At 44.3% G+C, this 23,752-nt stretch overlaps 1 protein-coding gene across 6 annotated transcripts in view; it reads left to right on the top strand.

Annotated features, from left to right (window-relative positions):
• Positions 1-2,700: 2,700 nt before the first annotated feature.
• Satb1 (SATB homeobox 1) overlaps positions 2,701-23,752 on the top strand; it is a 93,754-nt gene continuing 72,702 nt past the window's right edge. For 2 of the 6 annotated variants that reach the window (XM_041655498.1, XM_041655493.1), the window contains exon 1: positions 22,861-23,081. The gene's annotated coding sequence lies outside the window, so the exon portion shown is untranslated. Of the gene's footprint in view, positions 2,731-3,217; positions 3,424-3,599; positions 3,620-9,240; positions 9,337-22,860; positions 23,082-23,752 lie in introns of those variants that run through there. The other 4 variants (XM_041655496.1, XM_041655494.1, XM_041655497.1 and 1 more) reach the window with 4 other exon arrangements.

The raw sequence follows: 23,752 nt of genomic DNA, 5'->3' as shown, positions 1-23,752 counted from the left end.
ATGTCCAAGCTGATGACTGCTCCAGCAGCTTGAGTCCTGGAGTGCAAAAACGCACACCGAGGAAGCACTTGTGTCATCACAGGCAGCAGACGTTCACACTGTGACTCAGGCTGAAGCCCTTCCTGTTACCTTTGCTCCAGATGTAAAAAACGGCTCTGACTTTCAAGAACTCCAATTCTGTACAGCTTGAGAGAAATAAGGAAAGTACACACGATGGAACAAACGACCTCACTCCCATAATAAATATTGGGGAGCTGAACTGAACTCTAATTTGAGTCAAGCTCTGAACCCCGAATTCCTGCCACTGTGGGGGTATCCACTTAGGACATCTGCATAAACGATCTCTAAAGGTTTGACGAGACAACTTAGCAATAAAAATAACTTCTAATCCAGATCCTCAGCCTTGATTTTCTTTTTTTTAAGAACCAATTTTAAAGTCACATTTGTTTATTGTGTGGGTGGGTGGATGTGGTTCCTGTGTAGGGATCAGAGGGCAACTTTTCAGAATTGGTTCTATCTTCCCACCTTGTGTAACCTGGGGACCAAAGTCAGGTGGGCAGGTTTGGTGGCAAACACTTCTACCCACCATGTCAGCACACAGGCCCAGTTCCCTCTGCTTCAGAGACTGGGCATGCTCAGGGTTGCACAGGGTCAGGAGGGAGAAGTCTCTCTCCTTGGCCTCTATCTTCTCACAGGCTCATGTTTTCCCCCACTAAGGCCACTGATGCTTTGGCCCGCTCCTTGTATGTCATGTAGAAGGTCAGACTGTACTAACTCTTTCCTGAAATAATCAACGTGGCTATTGATATTAACTATTATCATCTATCTTCTGGTATGTTTCAGGATTAGTTGTCTTTCAGCTACTCATGTTACATTTGGATTTTTTAGAAAAATTTAACAGGGGCTATGGAGATGCTGTTAGGGATGGAAGGAAAGGGAATTTAGAATGTTGGGAACAACGTGCCCTCTTGCTTTAAGTCAGGGAAGATTTGCCAATAATCTGAACTACTAGGTGAACGTATGAGTAAATAAAAGACAAAAAAAATACTTTTTAATCTCAAATTTCTGTTAACCTTCACTTCAGACTTCCCCAATGACAACCAGCAGAGACTGAGTGTGTTGGGCTCCATTCCTACCCTGCAGTCCTCAGAGGAGACACTGGTAGAAGTTAGGCCATTCAGCACTTTGGCAAATAAAGGCAAGAGAATTTGATGTCCCCCAGGACTTGTAGGGGAAAGAAAGTGAGCCATGAAGGGAAACTCAATGTCCACTTTGTTTTGCTCAAGGCAATCCCTAGGAGCTGTTTCTTTTGCTCTCCAGGGGCTCTTCCGGGGCACAGGGTGTAGTTTCCCAGGTGAACGCACCTGTTCATATTTGTTTATATCCTCGTGCCTTTGGAATGGTCTCTTGCACAGAATGATGATCAACTGAAAAAAGACTAGAAAATTCCAGGGACTTCAAGGCTAGGCAAGGGGAGGGGGCTCTCAGGAAGCAGCCGGCACTGTGCACTGTCCAAGTGCTTGTTACTAAGGTTCAGTTCGCTAGTCACCCACCGTGTCGTGCTTGATTCACAGGTAACCGACAGAAGAGGACCTGACAGAGCTTTTAGGAAAAACTGAATTCTCAGCCCACAGTCACTTTCCAGGAACTTCCCTGCAAACAGCTCTGCGCTGGAGGGATGGAACGCCTAGCAATCTCAGTCCCGCCACCCTAACTGCCTTCGCTCCACATACAATTATTTATGGGGACTTAATGAGAGAGCAAGCCTTATGTGAAAGAACTCAAGAAAGTGCAGCTGCTAAAAACAGACCTAGGCAGTTCTACAGTCCTTATTTTTATAACGGAGCTTCTGCAATTCCTGCCACGAACCTAACAGCTCCACTCCTTGCCAAACACACAAAGAGAAAAGTAAAAACTGTTTTCTTTTTGCAACCCCCTTAACTTTGAGTAAACAGTAGTAATTTTCTGTCGTCATATTCAATGCAAATTTCCCAAAGGCGACACAACAGGAAACAAAAGATCTGTTAGTTGATAGCTTCTTTAGAACTGGGAGGTGGGAAGGAGTAGCAGGGGAGTGGGTTAAAGTTAATAGAGCCCAATTTCTCCTTAGCACGGGGGTCCTGAGCCTCCCCCTAGTTTGGCCTTTCGGAGCTCTGTCGATTTTCCCCACGGAAAGGTCCCTGGGCCCTGCCTCCCCTCCTAGGAAATCCTCATTATTGCCCCCTTTGCCCCATATTTTGGGTGGATGGTGGCAGAGGTGATTTAGACATCAGTAAGCATCTCGTTCTGGTGGGCTGCATGGACCTACAACTGCCGACACGAAAATGATACTAATACAAACGGCTAGGGCGGAGAAAGGGGTCTGCAAGAGGGCCCCTCATCCTCCCTCCGCTACGGGCTCCTCACTAGGGGTGTAGAGCTCCAGGACTGGGATACCCAGAGAGAACATGGGAAGAAGCTCATCAGCTTGAAGGGAAAGAGGCCCCCTCTAAGGAAAGCTCTTCTTCTTCAACACTAAAGAGGAGGGAAAACTTGGCCCGCATGCCCCTACTGGGAAGCGACACACCCCAAATAGGCTGGCTGGGGGGGGGGGGGTTCTCAGGGCCTCTCACCTGACTTCCTCCTCTGCTGGCACACACACCAGTGCCCCACTCCGCACCCCCAAAGCCCAGGCAAACAACGGCAAGAGGAAGCAGCGGGCGGCAAGGGTGCGCGGCGGGGGCAGTGCAGGTGAGGGCCCGGGCGGTGGGGCTCCGGGGCGCGCCCACACTTACCCTGGCGGCGGGCAGGGCCGCTCTCCCGCAGCGACCCCGCGCCCGGGCGGCACGCAGGGATGTGGCGGCCGCGGTGGCTCGGGCTCGGCTCGGCTCGGGCTCCACGGCGCGCTCTCGGAGCCACCGGCCGCCCAGGAACCCGCCGCCAGGGGGAGAAGCGGCCGCAGGCGCGGGGGAGGCAGGCCGGGCCCGGTCGCTCCCGCTGCGGGGTCCCCGAGCCCCCCAAGCGGGAGAGCGACGACTGCTCGGCGCGTCTGGCACGCGCGCCCCCCGGGCGGCGGTGGGGGGCTGTCGCGGGGGCGCCCCGATCGCCCGTGCCGCGTTGTACACTGCGGGCTCAGAGCGGCTCCCGGGCCCCCTCCCGCGCCCCGCCCCGCCCCCGCCCCTTCCCCTCCCCCTCGGCCCCGCGCGCTCCCCGCTCGCTGCTCGCCGCGCTCTGTCCCCTTTAAACGCCCACTTCGGATGGGGAGAGGAGACAACTTGAAGTCAAGTTGCCATTAACTTCCGCGGCGGCCGCAGCTCGGCGGCGGGGAGGTGGCAGCAGCTGCAGCCACCGCCCGGGAAGTCCGCCGCCCGGCGCGCCCGCGCGGGGAGCCGACCCGGCCTCGGCCCGCACCGCTGGCCCACGCTGCCCCGGTTCCACGCCTGAGTGAGTCCCGCTCCTTCGCTCCCTGCCGGTGCTGCTCACGCTCTGGGTCTCTTGCTCGGCTCGCCTCCTTTTTCTGCGGATGCGGAACCGATCCAAACTTCTCGGCGGCCCCTGCTGGAGCGGCTTTGCGCCCCTCGCGTGCTGGGGTCTGCTGGCCCCTCTCGCACGCGCGCCGGCACGCGGGAGGACTGGGCTGGTAAAGTAAGGGCCATGGCCGGGAAGCGTACTTTCTTGGTGTCCTTGCTTCTTTCGCACACCTGCCTGGCAGACTCTGGTTGGATACTTTTGTACAGGTCGTGGGGACGGCCCTCTTTAGAGGAGAAAGGCGGAGTGGGGAAGCCCTGAGAGGGCAAGCGGGGAAAGGGGAGCCACTCTGTAAGCCCTGGTACCTGGAAGGCGGCGAGGTGCTGGGTGGAGTGAAAAGGTCGCGCGCCAGATCTGCAGTTCACTCAGCATCCCATCCCGGCCCATCTCCCCCTATCCTTTCCCGACCAGCACTGCTTGACTGGTGGCGGGTGGCGATGAAGAGGGGCCCGGGAAGTTTGTGGCAACTTATCTATCCCGGGAACCACCAGGGCGCTGGGCGCTCAAGTTGGATCCCAGAGTTTGAGAGCCGAAGTAGAGCGCTTATGGAGCCCTCGCCGGCAATCGCGGGTCGGTTCTGGAGGGTGATTCGGGCTTGGGCTTGGGCGGGAGGCTGGGGAACATGCGCGCTGTCTTAGCTGGAATTGTGGCCACACAGGTGCAGCCCTGGGGTCAACTCCTTCTTTCCCGGTGAAGGTTCACACTCAAGAGCAGCGGCCTTTCCCAGTGCTCCCCCACTGCAGAAATCCCCGGGCGGCCGAACTGGGGTTGGAGAGCTGGGCTGCAAGGGACTGAAGGGGCAGGTGGCAGGTCCGGAGAGCGACACGTGCGTGTGCCTGTGCCGAGCAAAAGGCGCTAAAGAGATCCCTTCGGGGATGAACACAGAACCCCGAGAGCGGAGGGCAGCATAGAGCTCAGGGTAGGTTTTTGGCCCCGGCCTCCACTAGGACCAGATTTTACTTAACAAGATGTCAACCATGGGGCCATCTCTCTCAAAATGCCCGTTGACAACTTTGACCTCTGCGTCCTTCCAGGGAGAACTTTCTCTGAGGCGTACTGGATTTCCAGGGTTAAGACTTGGATTTCACTTGGCCATAGGGACAGGGAAGACACCTGGCTCCCTGGAGAGAACCTGTCTGCTCGCGATTGATGAGGGGTTCCATGTTTGTTTGTAGCCTTGGAGGTCAGAGCACCCGACTTTCCAAAAAAGACAGAAGAGGGAATTGAGCCTGAGTCAGGTTCTCTCTTTGCTAGGAGTCAGGTTTTGTCCTTAAGCAGTATGTGGAATTTACAGTGTTTGGGCTGCTGACAGTAGCTCAGCCTCCCAAACTTTACTTAAATTTACACCTTATCCAAAGTGGATTTTCTGAAAGAGTGAGATTTATTCTGTAGTCAGATTCTCCTGCAATAAAAATAAATAAATAAATAAATAAATAAAGTCAGGCCATACTTTAAGTCCCAGGAAAGCCAGGGTTGAAGTGTTGGTTCTAAAAACCTTTATGAATCTCCCATGTAGAACTTGTGCTCTGACTTAGCAGCGGCTCTTTATTTCTATGGCTTATTATTTTAGAATAGTAGTAGTGCATACACTGGCTGCTCCAGTCTGCTGGCAAACATTAGCATTCAAGCTTACATTTTTGACAAATGTGCAGACAGGAATAGCATGAATAGGCATCTTAAATATTAACAACCCAAGCATCTGTTGTGAAACAAATTTAATATATTTACTCAGTCTTTCTCACATTGTTAGGAAAGGTTATAATAAGTGCTTAATTTCAACTTAACTTAGCAGAAGTAACTGACGGCATCATTCATACCTCGTCACCAGGCAGAAATACTTTAATTAACTTGGTTAAGGGCATTGTTAAATAAATACACTTTAAGCAATGTGCATACTATGTCACATGCAACAGTAGCGACAATGTGCACCCTATTTGTGTGCATTTTAAATGACCCATCTTATAAATATACCAAGAATGTTTATTCTTCATCTCTATTTGACACTTATTAGTTCATTTTTTTTCTAATGGAAGCAATATTTTAAATGTAGAGTTGTTCAGTCATATGTAATACATAATATGTAAACAGTAGCAATAAAATACAAAGCATTGTTAAATTTGAATATGGCTACATGTAACAAGGTTATGCAAGAGAAATAAAATCACTGCTCAATTTTGTTTTCCTTTCTGAATAATGAATACAGATGATGGATGAAAAAAGAACAAATAGGGATTTCCTCCCTGAAGTAATAGCTTCTTTAAGTGTATGCAAGGCAGGGGAAGGAGAACAATGATAAAGACGTAGAGAACTTCCCAAATCCACATAGTTGGTTCCAGAATCAGTGCATTCCTTACTTTCCCACAAGCTGAAATATGTAATAAATAATAGTTCTTTGTATGTAAAAGTATTCAAAAGGAATGTCTTTTGTTCACTTGTAAAAAATTAATATATTCTCCTTTGGTTGATAATCTACAAAAGTAGTTCCTTTGTCTCCCGGCATCTTAAACAAGAGCAACAACAAAATGAATATTAGTTTATTCTGCAAAGAAGTCTGTTGCCAGCTATATGAACCTGTGACTGAGTGAGAAGCTGCTGCAGAGTGATGGCTGAGAAACACATTAAACTAGCAAGGTCTGAAAATCTAGGAGGGAATTTCAATTATTTTTTCATGTGACAGGTTGTAGGTTGTAAATTAGGCCTAAAAGGTCAGGTGACAGGCACCTGTTCCTCATTATTGTAGAATTCTTTTGGTTACAAACAGTGCTAAGCTAAACACAGCATGGGTATATAGCAGGGGCTCTCTAAAGCACTCTAGCGGCTCCCACCTGCTCTGTGAATTTCCAAACAGGACATACACAGAGAGGCCCTGCTTAGAAACACATCATTTCTTCCATACATGTTATCTTGGATGATTGCAATTAATATATTAGTACTTGGAATTGATGAAGTACATAAATGCACATGACTAAATCAATCTTCTAATTATGCCTAGACATTATAGTTGAATGCAAAAATATTCTTTTTTTTTTAAAAAAACCCTCATTTTCTTTTGAAAATTATTGACTGGATATCAGAACTGTGTTCATGTTTTACATGGGAGACCTCACCAAGTGCCCTTTTATACTTTTTAGATAAATTCTCATTTAAAATGAGGCCATAAAATATTTTTCTCGGCACCCATATATAGGAGCGAAAATCAGTTGCTGCATACTGCCATAATTTTGTGCCATACGCAGCATAGGAAGAAAAGCACATTGTACACAAATGCTGCTAGAAGGATCTTCAGACCTAGCTGCTCTCCCTGGAATATTCAGAGTTCTTCCTATTGAAATAAGACACTACAGCTTAATTCCTATAAATAGTTTCCCTTCAGACATTCCAGAGAGCAAACTCTGCTTGTATATGGAGAGACCACACTAGCATAAGGTGACAGAATATTAGAGGTGCCAGTTGCCTTTAATTAGCAGAAGAGGAAGATTTTGTGTTAAGTAAATAGCTCAGGTTATTCAGTTCTCTGATTTAAATATATTCTTTATCCTTTTGCCATTAAATAGCTTGTGCTTATTATATGAAGCATTCATTTTTAGTATTTGCTTTTAAAATTGATTTGGTTTTCATATTCCAAAACTCTGTGGTGATTTTTTTTTTACAAATTGATTTACATTTTGGCAGAATAGAGTTAAGTTAATTAATAGATCAGGCACGAAAAATAACCCACAGTAGGGTATATTTTCTGGTAAAATGAAAGTTATGTTTCAACATGATGAGCACCAGGCTTCAGTAATCTGCTCCTCATGTGCAAGAGCACTTCCTACTTCGAGCTAGCAGGCACCTACTGTTTATTTACGCTGCATTAAACTGACAGCTCAGCAATCAGAGGAAAAATATTACTTACCTTCCTGAAGTAAATACCAGTTTATAGGTTAGTGCACGTATTTATATTCCTGTCACCACTAAATAACGGCTCTGTCTCTATTTTAATATCTACCTGGGCTGTAACCCAGGGATTCACACTCTTCCTGGCTGGGAGGAAGGGTTCGAGAGGAGTTTTTCTTCCCATTCCCTAGTGGCAAAACTTTAAAGAAGAATCATTTCATCTTCTCATTTCTGTCCTGTGAAACCAGTTGGGAGAAACGCTGGGCACTTTTCCTTTGCACTTCACCGCAGCATCTGGCTCCCCGCACGCTGGCAGGCCACTGAACACAGCCATCCTGAGGATCCTGTGCACACATGTGTGTAAGCACAGTCAAGTATGTGTTTACTAAATTAGCTTTCTACAAAGTTCCAAATCGGTCAAACTATCTGATTCCTTATATCATGCCCGTGACACTGGCTCTGCTTTGCCAGTTCTTGGACAGATTGCTGCAGGTTTTAATGGAGCTCTGCAAACAAGCCTATCAAGGGGGCTTCCTGGCTGAGTGACTGTTTCTCAGCTCCTCTAAACACACTCTCGCCTTCTTGTTTTTCTTGTGGTTAATCTGCCATCCTCAAAGAAGGGTTGTAGCCACTTTTATTTTAAAATACTGAATACACTTGTTTCTTTTCCAATTCAAGATCCCTCTCTTTCAGGCCCCCCCTGAAACCTCAACATCCTTCTAAAGTTGAATGCCCAAACTCATGATTAACTTGAGAAATTGCTTATTGTTGTTTAAATTGTCTAAGAAGCTCTCGAGCTTACTGCCTGTACCCAGTTGTCAATCTCTAACCACATACTCCTCTGACATCAGTGCGGAATATGGCCTTAATACAGCAAGCATGTAAATCAAATCTGTTACACGAGGCTCCTTCCCTCCACTCTCCCCCCCCCCAAAAAAGCATCTCCTATGGTAATTTATATATCATTGCTAACTGCTGTTCTCAATGGTGAGTCTATTTAAACTTGATGTCTTCATAGTGTGATCAACACATTAACACACATTATTTTGTACTTTTGATCTTATGCCAACGGTACCTTTTGCTGTTTATTTTTTTAAAGTCTTTTTAAAGATCAGATATTTCATTTTAGAGTAAATAGATACAGATTGTGTGTATATGTATTCCGGGTGAGATTTAGTAGTAGAGTTTCTCTAGCATATTGGCCTATTTTTATTCCTTCAAGTCATTCTGTATCACTTGCACAGTTGTTGCTGTCTGCAGGCTTGTAATAGTAATTCTAACCACCTCCTTCAATGGACTTTCATGGATGTGATTCAATTAATTGGGGATCCAGTTCAGTTACGAGGAATGAAAAGCAGTTAAGTGATATCCCCGGATTTATATCACTACTTTCTGCTGAAATGTATTTGGTCCAGTTATATGATATTTGTTGAAGTAGCTTGTAACCAAACAACATGCAGTGTCTGCTCTGTTTCCAGGGGAGGGAAGACCATGCTGGACAAAATATTTTGGTGTATATTATTTTATTTTACCCAGCGCTCATTTTAGAGTCACTCATTGTCGAACACATTTTTTGAGTATCTAGAGGTGCAGGTCCCAGTAAGGAGGGTGCTGTCCGGCTCCACCTGGTTGTGACTCTACTAGAATACTGTGGATCTAAGCCAGCCTCCCTCCCTCCGCTGCTCCTTTCTCTCTCCCCACCCAGGTGTGCCGGAAGTAGAGGGCGTTGTACACAGATGAAGGGGGTGGACTTTACTCAGAGCTGTGACCTGATTTGTGACGCACCCTCAGATCTGCAGACATGGTCCAGCTGCTTCCTAGGCAACTGGTAACCACCTCTTTTGGGATGTGCCTGCCTTACTAGCCTGCCAGAAAGAACTTCTGCACTGTCACCCCATCAAAGACCTTTCTTCTAGGGATAGATTTGGAGATCAGCCTCTGGTATCCGAGAGGGTAAGTGTCAGAAGAGTTACTACAGGCACTCAGTCCCATGTGGAGAGTCAGAGCTGCAGCCACAGTAACTGAGAGGCTTTTGGCTCTGGGATGTTGCTGGGCATTTTTCTCTGTCGGATATTGGGGATATCACTTTTTTCTTAGCTACAGATAATTGGGGCCAGGAGCCAAGGACATTCATTGTTGAGGGGTAAGATATCCTAGTAGCCCCCATGAGGGAAATTCTTAGACTTTCTTTTCTTGAGGTATTTAAAGAAAAGACAGTGTGTCATCTGTGTGGTGGGGAATTCTTCATATGCAGTTTTCCTGGAAGCCAGAGCTGATAGCTAGAGATTCCTCTGTGATCTCAGTTAGGGTTTATGATTTGCTGGTAAGAGGGTGTACATGACAGCTTGGCCTTTTAATGTTTAGTATAGAAAGACTTTAAGGTAAAACAAATTTTACATTATAAATGGTGTACATGACAGCTTGGCCTTTTAATGTTTAGTATAGAAAGACTTTAAGGTAAAACAAATTTTACATTATAAATATTTCATTGTAATAACTTTATAAATAAAATAACACTTACTGTATATAGACATTTGTTTGAAATGAAGGTATCCTTGAGTAGATTGTTACAATAATTAGCTATTTAATGTTGAATGCATTTGGGTTTTTCTGTTCCAGTGAGCCAGACAATGGGAAGCATTGGCGATCACAACAGTTAATTCTATGTGATTCTTGATATTTAGCAAGCCGTTCCTTCACTAAGAAAACATTTTACCAATGAATGAAGAACAAAATACGAATGCTTACCTTTTATCTTTTAAAGATTCTGTAAGTGAAACAGAGGATAGCTTGCTTAATGGTAAAAAGAGTTCCCCAGTCTGTGGGAGGCAGGAACCCTATTTTAATAACTATGCTTCCAAAACTCGGAGAGGCAAGCTACTTTTTTGATGGTTTAAGAGGACTAAGAAACAATTTAGAACATTATCTTAAAAGTTTAAAAATGACAGCCTTAGTGTGTATGGAGTCATTGTATTTTAATGATACTGTATGCTTATTAGTGTTATTAGAGCAGTAGACAGCTAATTACAGCCTTTTTCTGAGACATGTTAACTGTATATTAACAACCATGTTAAGAAGGAATGATGTATACTTTTGCATACAAGCTGCTGCTTGCTAGATTCTTGAAAAATACCTTTTCGAATGTATGGAATCACATTTTTGGTCAAGAACCATCAAAGGTTTTCACTAAAATACATTCATTTTAAAACTTCTGCAAGTAATGGAATGCTTTTGTTTTTGCACTGGCTCCGTGACTCTTGCTCTTGGCATTAGATACAGTTACTGCGATAAAGTGTTAGGTTTTCCATCCTGTATTTTGAGATGCCCGCATTTCCTTGTTTCTTGATGACTTTGGCCAACGTGGACCATCAGAAGCTTACTGAGCTGATTTAGCCTGATAAATATTTTTGTGGAATCATTGTAGTCAATGTCCCTTAGCCAATTTACATTATTCTCAATTCCATATAAGCCAATACTTAAAACATATTTGAACAGCTGACCACAGTGATGATTTTATTGTCTAAATCTCAAATCTAGGTTTTCTGTCTCAAATATAGGCTTCTGTATAAGCAAAACAGTAAGTGACAGAGACCACAGGGTTTTAATAACTAAATGCTTCCCATGGATTTGTAGACCTTGTAACCTACTAATAGAGCATCTAAAAACACAGGAGCATTCCTACTTGGACAAGTTTTTAGATACTGTTGTTATCTATTACCATACAAGGTATCAAACTACAAAAGGGACTACGTAGAAGCTACATTTCTGTAACAGATTAAATAGGAGAGACTGAACAGGTAGCATTCTCTGTCTTGCATATAGTAAGCACTCATTTAAGGAGAACAGAATTAATAATTGGGTAAATATTGAATGTAGCTCATCCTTATAAAGATTTATTGAAGAAAGAGGCGTTTCTTTCTAGCTTCCTGCTATTGCTGAGGTTGTATGAGCACTAGTCCTCCCATGATCCCAGTTTTGAAGATTGTTATATGTTTTTCTTCTGTAAGTATGTATGCCATCATGCTTTGCACAGCAGCATTAGAGTTTCTGTTTTATCCTCACCAGCTTTCCTTTAGGATTAAGTTAAATCTCTGTTTAGGTTTCTCTGATATCAGGCTGTGCTAACAAACTTCACCAGAGTCAACCCAAAGCCTTGCCCTGCATTTGCTGCTGAGCCACCATGTTGGGTCTAGCTGATATTCCAGAGCCCAGCATACTGGGGATGAGTGGTACAAGGATTACTCATCTCAACCTCCTCTTTCCAACACAGTGCTGTTTTCTCAGGACCCCATAAAGCAGATGTCAGCCATGATGGACATATGAAGACAAAGAACTGTGGTTATGTACCTCATTTACCAACAGGGTAGGATTTGGGTGCTTACATGAGACTATCCTTCTATTCCCTAAAACTTAACCCGGAGCCAGTAGCAGGGCTCGTTAGCTTGATGTTAACTCTCGGGAAGATTACGGGCATGCTTTGAAAGTTATCTATAAAGGATGCTTCTTTTAAACATTTTATTATCTTTTTGAAGCATGTGTGGGACTATTTGCAAGGCATTTCTATTTAGTCACACACACACATCCTTTAGGTGGTGCATTGCTGTGTGACCTACAGTGTTAGCACACACACTCTGTCTCTTTAAAACACACTCTCCTCTATCTGCCCTATTAATTGTTGATATGTTGCCATCCATGAGACAAAAATTAGAGCTGTAATTAAATAATCATGTGATGCTCCTTAGTGCCAGTGAGAGCAAACTCATTTTTCCAGGCCCTGATGGTCACTGATTATTGTATTACCACTGGCTTGCGGATTTTTTTTTTTAACAATTCTTCCTGTAGCTTCCCTAACCACTGTCCTTTCAAAATTAAGGAAAGTAGCAGACACTAAGGCAGTTAATTGGCTGGAGGTCCTGAGGGATGTCAGGTAGACTCACCTTTTGCGTTTGGTCACCTGGTAGGTTCTTTGAGAAGGCTACATCAGCAGCGTGGTTGCCTGCCATTTAATTTACACTGGTGTTTTGGCTGGGATGGAGGCATATGGGGAATGCCAGGAGAATTACAAAAGGAGCTGGGTATTAAAATTCAGAAATGATTAAAATTGAAATAAAAGGATGCTGCTTCTTTGCCAGTACTCTGGCAGTCATAATGACACATAGAGATTAGCTTCCACCTTCATCCTTTCCTTCTTTCTCATTTCCTCTTGTTTATTATTGACACATTTTCCTTATGTCTGTCTCCCGTCTCTCTGTTTTTTTGTACTATTATGTGTTTCTCTTTCTCTCGCTTTCCTTAAGCATGGAGAAGCCTACTTAACCTTATTATAACAATAACAGAATAGGTTATTAATATTTAATATGCACATGATTAAAATTTCTCTCCCTTAAACATAGGTCAGCTGTATTATTATTAACCAGCATGTAATTTTTCATCTAAAATATTCTTATTCTGCCTTGCTGTTTCTGAAATGTCGTCTACTTTAGTAGTGATTTAATACATAATGTTTAGAAACTGTGGTCAGCTACTGAGAAAAGAACTTACCAGTCATGGAAAATCAATTATGCATGAATTCAAATGTAACAGATGGAATCTGGTGAGTTAAGGTTTCTCTTTGCCTTAGTGGGTTTTTTTTTTTAAATTTGTTTGTTTGACACCTGCCTCTTATATATAGATAAACATCTAATATAGCATGTGAGAAATTTTCTGTGTCTTTATTTCCTTTTTAAAGTGAATTTAGTTTTTACATTGAAGGCAGAGACACTTTGATCTGGCCCTAACCATCTTCTTCTGTCCCTTCATTTTGTAGCTCTGAATCATGCTTAGCTGATGGTCACTCAGCTGGACAGTGGAATGGGAAGGAAGACCCACACCTGGTTTCCCTCCTTTTTCTTAATTCTTGTTTTCTACTGTCATATACCCTTTCTGTGAGAGTTGCTTCATAGTAGGATGTTACATTAGCTGTGGGTTTTTAAAAGATTCTGATGAAAACAGCGGTCTAGCACTTTTTAATTGCGTAATCAAGTCTTGCATGTTATGCAAGTGTTAACTGTCCGTTTATCATGTTATGCCATATGTACATCAGATACATGCGTGTGTATACATACACACATAGATGTTTACACATACTTGGATATTGGCCAGACAATTGGGTTTTTCAAATCTATTAAGAACACCACAAGAGTTGGTTTTATATCCTAAACTGTGGCCCTTGCCAGCCTTAAAGACACATTTACACTTATTTTGAAGCTTTGTCAATTTTTAGTGATAAATTTTCTTTGTTCAAGGTGAACAAGACTTGGTCTCAAGGGCCTTAGTTACCTCCAAGGAGAGAGAAGAAATTTCATTTTTATTAAATGTACAATGAATGTGGATTGTTGCTTCTACTGTAGAAATAACAGGACAAGAGTTAGTAGTGACCATCTATCCAAGCAGTGCAGCTTCCAGACAGTTCAGAGCTGGTCCCCATCAAAGTTGTTCATAAATATGCTGTTGGCTTGTCCCCAACATGTACATATATATAATGCAAATGAAAAAAAAACCTTTGCTAAGTAAATAAAAATAAATTATTAAAAAATAGTCCCAAGGCTCTCTAGTACTTTTTAACTTTTTAAATGATTTATTTATATTTTATGTACAATGATGTTTTGCTTGCATGTATGAGCTACAAACAGGTATGAGCTGCCATGTGGTTGCTGGGAACTGAACCCAGGTCCTCTGAGAGAGCAGCCAGTGCTCTTAACTGCTGAGCCATCTCTCAAGCCCCCTCTAGTTCTTTTCTTAAAGTTATAGTATGGTGTTATTTATAAGCCTTCTTATCAGCTGTAATTACATACATGCATATTTATAGTCCATGCTAGTTATTTAATAAATTAAGTTTCACAATAAACATATTAACAATGAGGTACCTTCAAGACAGGTAACTTAGGCCTTCTATAGCTAAACTGTAATGCTATTTATAATAATTAATGCTTTTATACATAATAAGTATATCTTTAATTTAGATTCACTTCATATTAATATTCCTTAGTCATGCATATCAGAATATATCCATATAAATATGAATAAAATATAATTTATAAATTAATTTCCAATTCATTAAAAATTCCACTGTTAATGTAAAACTCCTTAACATAAAACCAGCAGAAATAGATAACATAATACTCTGTCCGCAACAGAATAGCATATAAAGAATTTTTGTAATTGTTGGATAAAAAGTTAACTATTTTGATCCTTATCCCTTTTAGAGGTAACTGACTGAATCTGAAATTAAATAAATTTATATTTAAGAACTTTTAAAAAATAGTCTAAAGTCTTCACATAGAAACAATTTATAGATTATTATGTAGACTACATTATAGCGTCCTCATAATGGTGCTTTCCTACTTGGGCAACTAAGGGAAGATGTACTGCTTTATGAAGGTAATTGTTATGCTTTTGAAAAAGACACACAATTTGGACTGCCTGTGCTCACTTGTTCCAGGCTCTCTCCCTCCTTTGCTAAGACAGTGTGTTGAGTAAAACATTAAGAGAGAAGCATCCTCTTGGATTGGAGAACCTTCAAAATGAGTGAAATGTTGGTTGGTGATCATTAGTCCAGGTTAGTTATCCTTGCGGTCAGACACACATCCTATGACTGAATAATCTGGCACAGACTGGGCTGTAGCTGTTAGCAGGTAAGGACAAAGCCTGGGACTTGGGCTAGGGGAGACTGTTCAGTGTCATGGAGTTCATTGTTTGTCTGAGGCTGGCATGATGTTTTCTGCTACTCCCAGGAATAGCTGGTTGATTTGTCATTTTGTTTACAGTTGTTTCCTGTGGTAAACATATAACCTAAAATGTGCCATTTTGATGACATTAAGGATACAGTCCGGTGATGTGGACTATATTCACACATCATGAACAGCTGTCACCACTGTCTCTTGTGACTCCTTCCCATCAGCCATTTCTCATTTTACTTTTGGATTAGCCTCCCCTTTGACTTTATCAAATTTTAAGCATTAAAATGGAGTCTAATCATTTTCCAAGTGAGAAAGGTTTGTCTCCGGTGTGGCTCTCTTTTGCAGAGGACTGTCCCCTGCTAGTGGCCGGTGGCATTTGTTGGCTATGGCAGAACAGATACCACTTTTGGCTGATGTCCTCCACAGGCATAATTTGGACTAGGATTTGGGCCTATTGTGGTGTCAAACTCTTCATTTCTGCAACTAAACTAGAAAACATTCGTAATAATATCCGCATCTCTAAGGAAGTCTGGCTTGTGTCCTAACTAAAGGTAGGGAGGGTTATTGCTGGAATTCATTGGAATTCCAGTCTTCCCAAATTCCCAACAATCCTCCCTTCCCAATCAAGGTTGAAGTGTACCTCAGTTAGCTTCAGGGCATCCAGGGTGGGTACTGCTTGGAATCTTGAGTCCTGCTAAAATGCAGGAATAGTCAGGAAAAGAGAAAGAAATACAAGTTTTCAGTTGTTTGAAAAGCCCACTCAGGGTTAAATAGTGATTTTTAGGAGAGAAAAAAAAATCACATTCAACTGTTAAAAAAAAAAAAAGATTTAGAGGAAACTTGGATAGTTCTGGCTCCAGTAAATAACAGACTGGCTGTAGGACTGAGCTTCCATGTGTAATTTTGTGGTTAGTCGCTTATGTCTGTGATGATAAATCACATACCTGCATAGGATTTCTGGCACCCCAGTAAATCTCAAGCAAGTGCCCAAATGCTAATTTATCATGGTTCCTTGGACAGCAGACCCCTTTTTACCAACTCGGTGATCTAATATCCTGTGCCCACCCCTGTGTCTGTCTGTTTCAAACAAATGCTTGCACTCTACTTGAGTTTTGAAGCACTCACTGATGGTACCTGGCAACAAACCTGTCTTTCTAAATGTCCCAGAATTAGGTTACAAAACCTCAGTTCAGGGGTGTCCTAGTGGGCCTATTTGAGTCCCTGTCTCAAATTTTGCCTAGGTTATGCCAGACTTGATCATTTAGCAGAGACATCCTGGGAACCTTAAAACATTGCCCAGCTCCCACACGTTCAGCCACTCCGTTCAATTGAAGTGGGCTGTGACCCCACTCCCGCCTTTCCCTCCTAAGATTCTCAAGCACTCCTTTCTGCAGATGGTTCCAGGATTTTTTCCCATGGTGGAAGGCACAGTGAAAGAATCCTGGGCTATTCACACATATAATAAATCTTAAGATGCTTGGAGCCTTGCAGTTCAGACGACTAGTATAGAATATTGAATGCTACAGACCTGGTGGGATGGGTAGATGAACATCAGAGACAGGAGAAAAATAAGCCAGCCACAGCAGTATACCAGGTTTGGGACAACAAGGCTTAACTGAGCTGTAAATTAAAGGATCCATTCATCTCATAAGCCATAATATAAAACCAGGCATCTGAAAACATAGGTACATGGTGACCCTATTCTAGGTGCACTCAGCGGCAACTGCCAGAATCTTTCCTGGCCTTTACTCAATTTTAGATCTGGGTGTAAATAGAAATACCAATTTTGATAAAATTATTTCCACTACAGCTTGTCAAAGAAGGATTCATATTAACATCTGTGGGAAAAAAAAGGTAGTCTTGAAAATTTTTTGCTTAATAAATCCTTACTAGCAAAACTTCATTTTGGTGGTGTGCAGGCCCAGCTGCCTTGCCAGCATTACAGCTAGTACTGCAGTGATAACCACCTATCTGTCCAAACATCACAAGTTACCTTTGGGCATTTACATCTAACCTCAGAGGTCGTAGGGGACATAATTTTGATCACTATCAATCTGGCTATAACCGAAACCAACTTACTAGAGGTGAGGTAAAACCCCAAACCTGAATTTGAAGTTCATCATCATTATAGTTTGCTCTCTCCTGCAACCTTTTCCAGCCTTTGACATCTTTGTCTGCAGTGCACCCGGTTTGGTAGCTGAATGCTCTCCCAGTTTGAGTAGCGTATCCACAGTTAAAGGTGTGCAAAGATACACAGCTAAGGGGGTTTGTATTAGCATCACGAGGAAGCTGGAGTAAGGGTGGAATGGCTGTGGTTTATAACTTTGTGTATATGATATTGAAGTACTCAGAGCAAGCAGCATTTATAAGTGCATATTGCTGCAGCTGTATTACAGGACCCTCTCAAGTGCAAACATGTCTGGAAAGCTATCTTAAATTTGTATTCAGTGGTATACTAGTCTCATTCCATGTAACATTACAGATCTATGGGCTAATTTTAAAATGGAAAATGATCTCCATTCAGACATCAATAGAATGTCTGAAAGCTAGTCAGCACCTGGAAGACTCCTTTGGAGAAGATCCTGAGCTCACAGTTCTTAAGGTAAGTACTGTCCAGTAGGACTTCCTGTAACGGGGAGCAAGTATTCTCCAGTCCACACCGTGCGGTTTTGAGAGCCACTGGCTATGTGGGCTGGAAGAACTAACTTGTACATTTTATGTAACTTTAATTTATTGAAAATTAAGCAGTGTAACAACCTTCTGCAGTATTGGGCTTTCTCACTTCTGCAACACTTAAGCACTGTCAGTGAAGTTAATGGTGAGGATTGATTGCAGATGACACCGAGGGCTCTTTACTCCACTATATGCAGTCTGATGTAAACATTGCAAGCATACTGTATTCAGTTCTTAAGCTATGGCAATTAGGGGAGACTTTTGCACTCATAGCGCTTGCAGCCTGATATGGGAGATGTTTGCCTGACTAATAATCACTCAGATGGTTAATTGATTATGCATGTGATGATTGTTACAAAGGAGAAATACAGATTGCAACAAGAATATATACAAGGCTCATAACTTCTTGTAGGATTAGTCAGGGACTTTCATAAGTGAAAATCACGAGGCAGTGCACTTGAACTTCCTAAGTTGAAGGCTGGGTCATGTTGGCTACAGGACCCTACAGACTTCGGAGTATGCCCTTCCATGACCTCCAAAATGTGGCCTGTAGCTTATAAAGTACATGCAGACATAGAATGCATGCTTCTTTCTCAAACTGTAAGGCGTTGTCATGATGTTGGTCATAGATAATTTGAGACAGGAGGCTGCAAATGTTTATAGAATGTTGCATTTCCTCTCCAGAATATGTTTCCATCAAGTTGCTTGGGCTGCAACCCCAGCACTTCCTCCCTGCTCTAGCAAGTTGGTGTTTGGTCCATTTAAAAAATGATGTGGAAATCAGTGCTGACATCCCAGACAGACAAAATGAGACACATGATAGCAAAACATATGGCTCGAGTAGGCATCCTTATATGGCCACCCAGACCATAGTCCCAGAAACTCACACATAGGAAACAGCACCTGCAGCTAAAGCCAAAAACAAAGAGAAGACAAGAAAGCAATGTCTTACATAGATCGAGCTGCTTTGAGTGGAGATAGCCAACTGTATTTGAGTTGAAAAAATAAAATCCAAACCAAACCACGTCCACAGAAAGCGTCCTGCTGGTGAGTCTGCTGCAGTATCTGAAAGCGGTCTGGTTCTGACTGTTTTCTCTTTATATACACTATTCAGAACTCTAAATGTGTTTTAAGGCCTTTGGCTAACATCTGAAACACGCAGCAGTCCTTTAAGTTTTTAACAGTCGTGTGTGTTTGTTACAGTATTCCACGCTCACTCCGTGGTGTAGCCAGTTTCCACGCCCTTTTCACAAGCGAGAAGACTGATGCACTCTGTTCTGACTGCATCCATGCACTGGTGCTACAGGGCTGAGGCTGCAGAAATTCTCCAGTTTGATAGCAAGATCTATACATTTTATTTTCTTTTAACTTTTTTCAATACTTCGTTGCATCTTAGTGGCTAAAGATGAGATGTCCCTATAGAATCAGGTAACGTTCCCTCCGCCTGCAGCATGAGAGCTTAGGCTCACCTAGATCTTGAGAGGTAATATAATTATCTTTCTTTTTTTTACTATGTTGATTGAGTTTTACTGGTCAGTACTTAGTGGCTCTAGTAAGTGTACTAAAGAGGAAAATCACACGCAGATACACACGCATGAACATATGTAGTAATAAAGCCCGTCACTGCGGCTATCACTAGGTATCAGCTGTGTGCCATTTTACCCATTCTGCCTTTAAAAACGTAAAGAATGGGATAAAGAACTGGGATAAATAGGGAAATGTGTGTGACTGATTGATGATTTTACTATATTGTTACTCTTTATAACAAAGTCATTATTTGATGCCATTATGCTCATCCATTCTATCATTTTTCCAAGGACATATCAATTTTTATTCCATACTCTTATATTTTGTGTTTATGAATAGATGGTAATTCCCGAATAAAAGGTGCTGTTCAGATTAAAATTTCCCAGGATACATTAGCATTGATCAGGTCATCATGAGACTGAGGCAATCAGGCATTTTGCCATATTTATTCGTGTAAAATTATCAGAGAAACAGTTTACAGTATTTTCATTCCCGTGTTGTAATACGGCATCTTAGGAAGCCTTTTGTCTTTTGTGCTCAAAGTTCGTTCTGATCAGCAGTTAGCTCATCTGCTCCTTCTGTCTTTTCCTAAGAATCCCTCTGAAGTAGAGTTGCAGGAGCAAGTGACATATTGTTGCCTTTGTAGGCCAGTATAATTTCTCTCTTTTCTATTATTGTTTGTTAATTCATCCAGCATGACACTAGAACACACTGTACCTACTAAGAAAGGTCAGGTTTCAGGGAAACACATCAGGCATTACCAATTGAAGGGCTATTCAGATATCCCACATTGGAGACTGAAATTTTAATGCATCCTATTGAAAAACATCATTGTTCTTATCACGATAATCATGTTTGTTCTTTTAAATATCAAATATCTTTCAAAATAAGTTTAGCCTCCAGTCACAATACAGACTCCCACACAAATGCTATATTTGGCTGTATTCGTATTTTCCTTATTGATTATTATACTGTAAATAGCCTCCACATTTCCCACACATTTCAACTTTTAAAAAAAGGTAGTGTGAGCCACTGTGGTGAAGGCTGTTAAACTTCTCCCTGCCTTGACGGTGTGGCTGTCTCACTATCACATGTTCTTTTCTGGCTCAAGGCTTTGGTGCCAAGATTCAGTTGCCTTCCTCGATTTTGACTAACCTTTCCGGTTTGTGGGTGAAACCTAGGCGGGTGTTCCAGGAGCAATCTATTTTCTTTGTGCTTCTCCTATACTCATCCTTCCCCAGGAGGCCACAATCTCCTCTACTTCTGCTTTTTTTTTTAGATTATTAGTGTAAACAGTGTGCCTTAGAGTGTATTGGTCGCTTTAAAGAGCCTCATTTGCATATCTCGTCCTTATCTCTGCGGTTGCCCTAACTTGTTGCTTTTTAAAACTGTCTCGCACAGTGTTTTTCAGTCCTACATCTTTCCCCTACTACTGCATTCTTCAAAATAGGTTCTTAAAAGTGTAACATTGGCTCTTGCTTGATGCACTGCTTTCGGGTGGAAATACCTTAGTGATTAAGTAATGCATTTTGCATGAGATGTTACGGTGTTCATTTTTATGTGGACTGTATTTACTTTCTCCTGATCACAAAAAAATATTTATTGCTACAACAGCTGCATTCACAAATCCAAACTTTCCTGTATTCGCCCGATGGGAAGTATTTTAAGAATGATGACATCTTTTCCTTTGTAAAAGCAAGTCAGGTGTGTTTCCAGTGACCCAAATTTAGTTTAACTCCAGCACTACGGGCCGCGTGTTTCCAAAGTATCTGACTATCTGTGACTCTTACTCGGTTGTTAGTGAATGTCACTCTTGGCAGTTTAGAGACCACATTCCTCTGAGAACAAGTATTAGGGAGAGCGTCCCCAGGCTCTTCGCCTTCACTGCAGCCACATCCGGCAGCGTTCCCACCTCAAGAGCCACCTGCACGCCCCCGCCCCGTCCCTATGGGCCGCTTAGGGTCCCCGGGCTGCCCCTCCTCCGCGCTGCCCGCACGCACCTGCCCAGGGCGCCCCCGCGTCCTCCCCGCGCCCCCGGCCGCCGGGCATTGTGTGCAGTCGGCCGGCCGCCCGCCTCTCTTCGCTCGCGGCTCATTACGGATGCTCGCGCGCCCGGCCGCCAGCGCGCGCCCCACTCAGCTCTTCCCGGGCCGCCGCCGCCCCCGCCCCTCCCCCGATCCCGGCCCTCCAGCCCGGGTTTTGAGCCCGGTCCCTCCCGGCCCTCCCGCACCCTGCCCCCGCCGCCCGCCCTCCCCCTCCCGCGCCCGGGACGCGGCGGCCCCGCCGGGGTAGCAGGCTGCGGGCGGCCGGGAGGAGGCTGCGCTGCCAGCCGGTGCCTCGCATTAAAATGAGGAGGAGGAAGAAGCGGCAGCCACAGCGGCGGCGGCGGCAGCAGCGGCGGCGGCGAGGGCTGCAGCCCGGGAGGACGCGCGGAGCCCGGCGCGACGCGGCAGCGGCCACCGCGGCCGGGATGAGTCAACTCCTGGTTTAATGGGGGCAGAGCGGCCGCGAGGGGACACGAGCGAGCGAGCGAGCGAGCGACGGGCAGCCGTCCGGGGAGCTGCGCTCACAGGCGCGCGCAGACCCCCGCGCGCCTCTCCCGGGCCGCCGGCGACACCGGCCTCGCCGCCCGCGTGGGGACCCCGCCTGCAGCCGGGCACCCAACGCCCTCCGCGCAACTCCGCATCAGTTTTAGGGGGCCTCCGGGCGGCGGCTGCGTCCCCAAGTCCCACTGCCATTGTCGAGCTTCTTGTTTACCTCCGACTCGGGCTGAGTGAGAGCTTGGCGACTTTTGGGGGGAGGGGGCGGGGAGCGAGTGGCCGCCCAGGCGGCGGCGGGGTTGCCCTCGGATCTCCCCCTCCCCCCTGCTCCTCCCTCCCCGTCGGTGCTCCCGGGCGCACCGGGTCCCCGCGTCCATGGGCAGGGAGAGGGTCCCCGGGGCTGTTGTCGGCGACGCCGGCCTCCCAAGTGGCCTTCTAGTGCCTTCCCGAGACTCTTGGCGCGACCCTGTACCCCTCACCCTCTCAGGCCCCTGCTAGATACCCTCGGTGGGGGTGCGAGGCGGTGGGGAAAAAGTTTAAGGTTTGTTAATCGTAGTCGCGATTGTGGAGGAGGGGGAGGGGGCGGCTGGGAAGAAAGCGAGGTGGCCTTTCCCTGGCGCTCCGGGGTCTCAGTCGAGCCTGGCAGGGTGACACCAAGCCGACTTTACACGCTCTCCCAGGAGCTCAGAAAGAGGAGGGGGCAAGGATCCCTTCCCCCCCCTCCCCACCCTTTCTGGGGTCCTTGTCCGCAGTGATTTTTTTTTCCTCCCCAGTACCACCAGTGTACAGCTCCTAACGGGTTCCGCTTTGTTTTTACGACTCCCCTCACCCCCAACGAATCACTTGTCAGATCAATTTTACCTTCTCCCTCCTCCCTACTACCCACTCTCCCCTCCTCCCCTCCCAAACCCCGTTCTCTGAGGTTAGACATTTTACCAGCTAGCTATACTGTTTTTCGAATTGTGACTTTTTTTACGCCCCCCCCCCCCCCCATATCTACTCTCCTAGCTGTTTATTTTTGCCCTTCCCCCGCTTAGCGGGGCGGGGGTAAGGGAAGAGAAAAATAATACAATTTCAGGGGAAGTCGCCTTCAGGTCTACTGCCTTTTTTTTTTTTTTTGTAAATAATAATAATAAAAAGGGACATAGGAAACTCCAGTCTTGAACTTCACTTCAAGAACCCGGGCTGCAAAGGAAATCTCCTTTGTTTTGTTATTTATATGCTGTCAAGTTTTGAAGTGGTGAGTTTCAGGTCGGTTTTGCTAATTTCACTCAGTAAAACTGCAGCTTTGCTGTTGCTAGATAGTAGTTTGTTTCTTTGTCTCTTTAAAAGGTCACAGCAAAAGCTTGGCCTGGATCGGGCCGGCCATATGGAATGGATAAGGGCACGGGTTCTTAAAATGTGCTTCTGGGGTTCTGCGGGAAGAAGACGACCCTAAGAGGAACTCTTCGAAAAGAGATCCCACGGTGCAAAAAAAAGGACAATATATATATACTGTTTTGTAATCAGAATTTCGTGGTTTTATTTCCTGCTTTTTAAAGGAAATAATTCCTGAGATGGAGTTCATCAGCTTGTTCAGGAAGGATCCTCTGTGGTCTTAGTTTATGGACAGGGAAATGGGACTTGGGGAAAGTAGCCCCTTTCTGTGTGCCATCTGTACATTGCTCTAAAGTGGTTTTTAAAATATGTAACTCAGACTCTTGAGATGGGCTTTGATTGCGAGCACAGTCCCAGCTGCTGTCAGTCCAGGCAGGCCTGTTGGCAGTGGATGGGTTCACCTCCAGCCTCAGGTTTGACGAACTTTCGCCTTGGCTTAGAGTTTAAAGGAGTATTAAATTGGGTGTTTTATGTGCATGTAATTTTGCTTTATAATGAAAACCTTTTAAAGAATTGATTTAGTGTCTAGTAGAT

Source organism: Microtus oregoni, unplaced genomic scaffold (assembly GCF_018167655.1).
Source record: "Microtus oregoni isolate MIOR12 unplaced genomic scaffold, Mior012 000007F_ref0000211, whole genome shotgun sequence".
NCBI classification, from domain to species: domain Eukaryota; kingdom Metazoa; phylum Chordata; class Mammalia; order Rodentia; family Cricetidae; genus Microtus; species Microtus oregoni.
This window is presented reverse-complemented; position numbering and strand designations above follow the sequence as displayed.